This window comes from Sinohyriopsis cumingii, chromosome 4 (assembly GCF_028554795.1).
Source record: "Sinohyriopsis cumingii isolate HCF-2022 chromosome 4, ASM2855479v2, whole genome shotgun sequence".
Classification (NCBI taxonomy): domain Eukaryota; kingdom Metazoa; phylum Mollusca; class Bivalvia; order Unionida; family Unionidae; genus Sinohyriopsis; species Sinohyriopsis cumingii.
In genome coordinates, this window is record NC_142964.1 from 40,752,875 (window position 1) to 40,760,707 (window position 7,833).

The following is a 7,833-nucleotide window of genomic DNA, read 5'->3' on the forward strand; positions in this document are numbered from 1 at the left end:
ATTTTATATCTTTATTTCTTTTTCTTACGTTAGTAAAAAATGCTGTTTTATTTTTTTTTTTTAAAAAAATGTTTTTTTCAACTTCCTACGTGAATACAATAGGTTTTGCATTGTTCTGTCTTCCTCGTACATTAGTTTAGTATTTGTACCCAACAAGTGAAACATATTTTAATAATATCGGTAATCTGTATATTATTGGCTTATGTCTCATACTGATTTTAGAAACAAACAAGAACATTTATGGACCGCATTTGCTTTTTGCTTTTTTCCAGTTTTTTCTCGCCTTTGACACGCGCTATGTTACAGGTTATACTGTGAAAATCGTTATTTATGACACTTAAATGTGCTGAGTCGATTTCGCATTGAAATTTCCTTGATATTAAATCAAATCATCTCGCACGACTGCCAGACGTTCGTTCATTTCAGCTATTGAGTTTATTGTGTCGCTTTTACACTTTGATTCTGGCACAGTTATACTTTCGAAATCGCAATAAATAACAAAGCTTTCGTGTGATGCCTAAAGCTTTTCAGTTAAGGGACTGTCTTCATGATCACTTGGTGCATTTAATACACTCCCCATATTATGAAGAAAAAACAATCTTTATTTTCCAGATTGATATCGGCCTTTTTGTTCACATTTCATTCAAGCCAATCAATGTAATAACCCCTACCCCATGACCGCTCCGCTAGCCGAGTGGTTAGAGCGACCGCCTCGAATGCGGGAGGTCGCGGAGTCAAGCCCTGGCCGAATCATACCAGAGACTTTTCAAAATGTTACTAACAGCTGCCTCGCTAGGCTCTCAGCGTTAAGAGGTTAGTGTTAGGACTGGTCTGCCAGGTGTCACGTTCATGTGACGGGTGGGACATCATGCTACATGTCTGCGGCAGGCATGATGTTCCCGTGCTAGGCATCACTGTAAACTTCACACTGCAGACATCGTGTCGATATGACTGAAATTATTTTAAAGCTACGTTAAAAATTCAGATCACACACACACACTCTCTCTCTCTCTCTCTCTCTCTCTCTCTCTCTCTCTCTCTCCTGTATTTTCGCTTCTTTTTTGACTACGTTTGGTATGCAACATGTCGAATAATCGTTCAAGTATATTATCTATTTAACATCTGTTCAATAGATGTTAAAATCTCGTTTTGTAGTAAAATATTTTATATACTCATCTCGCTCTGTCTCATGAATGTGTCTTTTTTTTATAAGTTTCTTCGTTAAGCCTAGCTATAATTTTAAAGAACTATATTGACGAAATACTGACGATTGTTTTTGTCGTGTTCTTAACACCATTTTCAATACATAATATGCTTGGCCTCTCGGGGTCCCAAAATACTCATGATCATGTTCAGATATAGTTAAATGTCATTCAGAAGTTCATATCATGATTGCAAACGCCTTAACATCTATACTTCTCAAAATTTCTCAAAGATATCTCTTTGTGGTTTAGTGATAGTGATCAATATAAAGTTAGTAATTCGTGCGTCTCAATTCTTTTCTGGATGGAGAACGTACTAAAGATGTTTTTAATTTTATATTACTTACTTTGGCACGTGTTCATCGAACATATAAATCTTCATTTAGAATTATTATGTAACACACGTGTGTATATATATATATATATATATATATATATATATATATATATATATATATATATATATATATATATAGATATATATATGCAACAAACAGGATCCAGTTTGTTTAGGTTGATTGCATGCATCATGTTACTTATTAATAAACTGTGATTGGTTCAACTGTGCGATGACATGTCAGTGTTTACTTATTAATAAACTGTGATTGGTTCAACTGTGCGATGACATGTCAGTGTTTACTTATTAATAAACTGTGATTGGTTCAACTGTGCGATGGACATAGTGTTTACTTATTAATAAACTGATTGGTTCAACTGTGCGATGACATGTCAGTGTTTACTTATTAATAAACTGTGATTGGTTCAACTGTGCGATGACATGTCAGTGTTTACTTATTAATAAACTGTGATTGGTTCAACTGTGCGATGACATGTCAGTGAATCACCAGCTTCCACGCTTGTCAGCTTGTACATGTGCGACAACAAACAGAGATGAGGCACTGTTGGGGGACAAAAGTTGGCACAACCTGAAAGTAGCTTTAAAATTTCCATCTTACATGTCGAGAATTGCAGTTTCACACGTTGAATAAAATTGTTAAGTTGAAAGGTCTAGTTCACATGTTGAGTTTTTCAGTTTTATTTGTTGAATTGCATAGCGGTGATTGATTGTTCCATTTTTATGGTTTGAATTACACAGCAAAGGTTAACATTTTAATGTAGTATATCGGGAATTCCAGTTTTACATTTTCAATGAAATTGTTTTCGTTGAAAGTTCCATTTTATAAGCAGAGTTTTACATTTTATCTGGTGAATTGCATAGCCTTGGTTGAAAATTATATTTCCTGTGTCGGGTTTTGTAGATTTTTACATTTGAATTACACTGCTGTGGTTGAAATTTAGATGTTTATATGTCGAAAATTCCAGCTGTACAAGTCGAAGGAAATTGTTGGTGCCGAAAGTTTCATTTAACATGTCAAGATTTTAGATTTTGTTTCCAATTAATTACAAGGCGATGACTGAAAGTTATTCGAGGACTTAGCTGTAATCTGTTGAGTCACACCACTGTAGTCAGTAGTTCCTTTTCTCGAGAATCCCATTTTCATATGTAGAGTCCAACTATATGCGTTGATATCGTCGGTCAACCATTCATATGTCGAGAATCCCATTTTCACATGTAGAGTCAAATTGTGTGCGTTGATATTGTCCGTCAACCATTCATATGTCGAAAATCCCATTTTCACATGTAGAGTCAAATTGTGTGCGTTGATATCGTCCGTCAACCATTCATATGTTGTTTAAGGATACTATAGTATCTTTTGCCCATAAATGTGAAGATAAGACAAGACCTGTATGTATTTTAGAAATTGTGATATTCCAAATATTGTTTTTAATCAGAGCACAATTAAATACTGTACAGTTTATGCAAAAAATATAAGCATTCTAAAAACATTCCCATCTTCCTCGAGAATTTAAGCAAAGAAATTTTCTTCCATTCATTTCCATACTATTTACTTTAACAACCTGCCAACGATTTTAAGTTTCCTCCTTTATGTCCTTGCTGAGCTACTTTTCGTCAACAAAAATGAAGAACCAATTTTTTGGTTGTTGTTTTGTTTTAATTATTGGATTTGTTATGTTTGTATTGCTTAAAATTAAAGGGTTCTATGGTTGTGCATTGATTATAGCATACTATTCTGAAAAAAAGGATAGAGGCGGGCATGCGTGTGGTAAATATTGTATACTTTGTTCCACACTTCTGGCAAGAAAAGCTTGTATACCTCAAAAATATTACCCCCAGTATCTAATAAAAGCATGGTAATTTTCCTCCCAAAAGAGTGTTGTTGTTGTTGAGTTTAATTATAGTGGCGTGCGCACAATTGTGCATGTGCCACTTTTTTCTGACTGCACCGCAGCCTGCTAGTTGTTCCTGGGGAAGGGGATGGTGCCACCTCCACCAGGCTTTTATGGATTCAAGGAACCCTGATAGTTTGGCCTCAATCTGTGGGTCCATAAAGGTCCCTATAGTTGAATGGTTGGCTGTCATTAGTGGGAAGGAGAGCTCGGGAACGGTCCTGCTTGCTTTACATCGCTGGTTTCTTGTTATATGTGCCTGGTGTTTCTTGCGGGGTTTTTTTTTCGTTTCTTTTTTCTTCGAATTTTTTAATATTTTTTTCTTCTTCAAAATGTTCTAAAAGGAGGGGGATGTTCTATGCTGTTTATAGAGGTTCTTAGTAGATATCATGGATGAAGGGAGATTTTCAAGGTTTACTAGTCGAGGTGTTTAGGGTGTGTTTCTTACGTTATGTTATTTATAAGTTTTTAGATATTACCTCTTTAAGTTATTTATTAATTGATGTTTTTAGAGATTAAATGTTATTTATACTTTATTTAGCAAGAGACCGGAGTCCTAGCCGATTACACGGTTCGTTAAGGACATCTAGGACATCCGATTTTGTGGTTTCCTTAATTTTTTATAGGTGCTTCGTAAGTGAATTATTTATTAATACTTTTATAAAAGTTCCTATCTACGTTTGTTTGGGTTTCATGGTGCTTTTTACCTTTTGTGGAGGAGTTCCAAAAATCTTGCCATGTTTGGTCTATATATGTTTGTGCGAAGCTTATTGCTTCTGTAGAGCTATAGTTAAGCTTGATAGAGTTTTGATCTCCTAGTTTGGTTTGTGCAACTTTGTCTGCTGTTTTGTTGCCAGATATTCCAGTGTGCGACGGTATCCACATGAGCTCGACTAATTGATGTGCTGTGGTGATATAGTCGATTAATTGGCATGCTCTGTCGAGGAATTGTTCCCTAGAGTGTGTATTGCGATTTTGGATCGATTTGATAACGCTTAGGGAATCGCTTATAATGACTGCTTTAGGTATTTGGTTGTCTTTGATCCACTGTAGTGATTCAAGTATAGCCCAGAATTCAGTGGTGTAAATGGAGCAATAGTCAGGTAATCTGGATCCCGTTTGTATATTGAATTCAGGGATGACTATTGCTGCTGCTGTTCTTGGTGGGGTGTTTGTTTTTGATCCATCGGTATATATTTTAACATAGTCCGGGTATTTTTGGTTGATTTCGTTTACCAGTACAGGTTTTAGTAAGTTTTCTTGTCCTTCTTTACTGCCTAATTTGGTAGCTTCAATGTTAATCCTTGGTGGTTTTTGTAACCATGGTGATTTGTTCTGGTCTGTATTGTTTGTTACCTGTTTTTGTAGTAGAGGTATCTTTTCTCTTAGTTCAAGGATTACTTTGCCACTTGGTGTGATGGGTATGATTTTGGGTTTGAAGACAACTTTACACTTATTTATAGCTATTTTGGTGGGATAGTTTTCTGGGTGGGTATCTAATCGAATGGAGTATCGGAGGAGCAGTTCTTGCCTACGTAATTTTAAGGGTAGTTCTCCTGTCAGTGTTTGTAGTTCTTCTAATGATGTTGAGGGGAGTGTTCCTGTGCATAATAGTAAGGCTTTTCTCTGGATAGTGTCAAGTTTTTGTAGTACAGGCTGCTTAGCCGAGTTATATGCTTGGCAACCGTAATCCAGTTTTGATCTAATTAGGCTTTTATATATCGTGAGGAGGGTTTCCGGGTTGGATCCATAGCCAATCCCTGTGATGTTCCTGAGTAAATTGAGATCTTTCCAAAAGAGTGTCACTAACTTTTGATGCGAAAGATAGAAAGGAAATGCTGCGGACTTCTAATATCCGGCAGAGGGTTCATAACATTTGATGTGAAAGATATAAAGCAATTTTTACGGACGTCTAATCTTGCTGGTAATTATTGACAATTATTTTTATTTCTCACAATTATAGTATATTGTGTGTCCAAGTAACGGAGATACAAAATATTGGAGGTAAGAGGGAGAGGTGCCATACATAATTTTGTGAAAACTACAAAGCTTGTGAAATTGTCTTCTTTCCAAAAATGGGAGCCAACCGGTTTCTCTGTAAATATTGTTATCTAGAGCGTCAAAGGTGGGTCCAGTCATACTTTTCCAACTTCAATTTGCACTGTTCCATCTATTAATAAGTCAGTGGCAGAGCAATTATTCCATTTATATCAGCATGCCCATAGGAGAGGGCGTATGTAAGAGAAATATATCCTTTTTAATGTTTTCCTATCTTGATTGTATTTAATAGACCTCAAAACATTTCAGATGTTCAGTACATTTAAACATATATTATCAATATGTTTCGGAAAGCTACCAGAGTTAGAAAATGTCAGACAAATGTGTTTATGTACTCAATATAATGTAGAAACTCATTTTTAAACGCAAGTTCTTTAAAAAAAAAGTAGGTTTAATCTGTTGGAGAGAAACAGTACTTCGGCATTTGAAGGGTTAAAACGTACTAGACATGGTTTGGACCATTGGTCTATATTTTTAATATCACTGCATAGCAAATAGCCTTGTAACACTTATCATATTATCAGCAATATTATTGCTATATATACTGGAATATATTAAACACATTGCAAATACGAGTTATTGAAATATTATTGTTTATTATTGCTCTGATACAAACGTCATCTTACTGTTATTTGAATTTAGAAGACTGCAACATTTCATCGTTATTTTCCTACACAAGCTTTTCGTATGGAATTAAGCGTGGACAGGGATTGTGAAATTTGGGAAACGTCTATTTTGTAATGACATCATGAGGCGTACAAAAAGAAGGAGAAATTCCCTTCTGAGATCCAACAAACAGTTGTCACTCATTTATTATAATATATATATATATATATATATATATATATATATATATATATATATATATATATATATATATATATATATATATATATATATATATATATAAGTGAAAGCTGTCTTATCGACAACTCATACCCTGATTGAATATCATATTACCGTATGGCTAATATTTCCTCGTTGTTTAGGAAAACAACAAATTCTCACAGCTAAATACTATTATTTTCCCTGTTTCAGCCATTAAAGGTCATTTAAGCCCAAGAGTTTCAAGCGAATACGTTTGTTAAATCTATACAGACTTGACTATTCTTTTTAGTTATGGATCCAGCGGCGAACTTTCATTTCAGTTCCAGAAACACTTTGATAATAACCAGTCGAAGTATTCCAAGTTAGACCTTTAGCATATTCCGTGGATCCGTACAGCCCATTGAGATTTGATACATGGCATTTATCATACCACCAAGCACCGTGAAATATCGTAGCGCAATTACCAGGTTCAAAAATATCGTTGTCTTTGTCCTTTGTTGAAAACTTGTGCCCAAAATGATAACTACTTAAACTATCACCGGCTGTGCCAGAATAACCATCGACAAAAATACGATAATATTCATCGATCCCTTTCACATAAAATACATTGTATTTTGCAAAGACACGGCTCCCATTAATTAGAATCATATCGACCCGAAGTTCATACCATCCTTGCGAAGTTATCATGTGAAGTTGCTGGTTTCCTAACCAAAATTCTCCGTCCAGGTTTCCAAATCCTACTTGGTAGTCAAACCATCCACGATAGAAATCTTCTTTCCCGTCAGCCCGTCTCTGAAACACTGTCCAACCGCCATCCTCTGTCTCCTGGTCGCACCGCACGGAAAAACCAGAAGTTCCAGTGGGAAAGATTTTGTAGACTCCCGATGTTGCAAAACCCATCAGCTGCAAGTCTTGGCAGTCACTTGGTCGAGAGTCAAGATCCAAAAGTTTAAGAAGGTTCTGGAAAAGGGCATCTTGGTTGTCCAAGAGAGCACTGGACACATTCTCAAATATTTGCTTGACCTGATCAGCCTGTAAGTGGGATATCACAGTTACCATATGTTTCTTCTCAGAGTTAAACGACGATTCTGTTCCAATTTGGATTATTGGATTGCAGTGACATGATGCTTCGGAACAATTTGAAATACCTAGAAGGGTCTTAACCAGCAGTAAGGAAAGAAGAATGCTTGCTTTCATTTTACCCTACGAATTTATCCACATACAGGCGCACCTCAGTACGGTTTGCTGTCTTACTTCAGTATACTTCAAATTACGTAGCTTGAATTATTTATACACGTTTTAAAATGGGGATGTACTTCTTAGAATGGAAGAGTGAGCACAGTGATTTCACTGAAAGCTTTCTCTGAAATGATGACATATGTAAAACTGGTGACCATTCCACCGTTGAGAGAGAGAGAGAGAGAGAGAGAGAGAAAGTGAGAGAAAGTGTGTGTGTGTGTGTGTGTGTGTGTGTGTGTGTGTGTACCATCTATGC

The 7,833-nt window shown here is 35.8% G+C and overlaps 1 pseudogene; it reads right to left on the bottom strand.

Annotated features, from left to right (window-relative positions):
- Positions 1-5,959: 5,959 nt before the first annotated feature.
- LOC149801031 (microfibril-associated glycoprotein 4 pseudogene) lies at positions 5,960-7,592 on the bottom strand (annotated as a pseudogene).
- Positions 7,593-7,833: the final 241 nt, after the last annotated feature.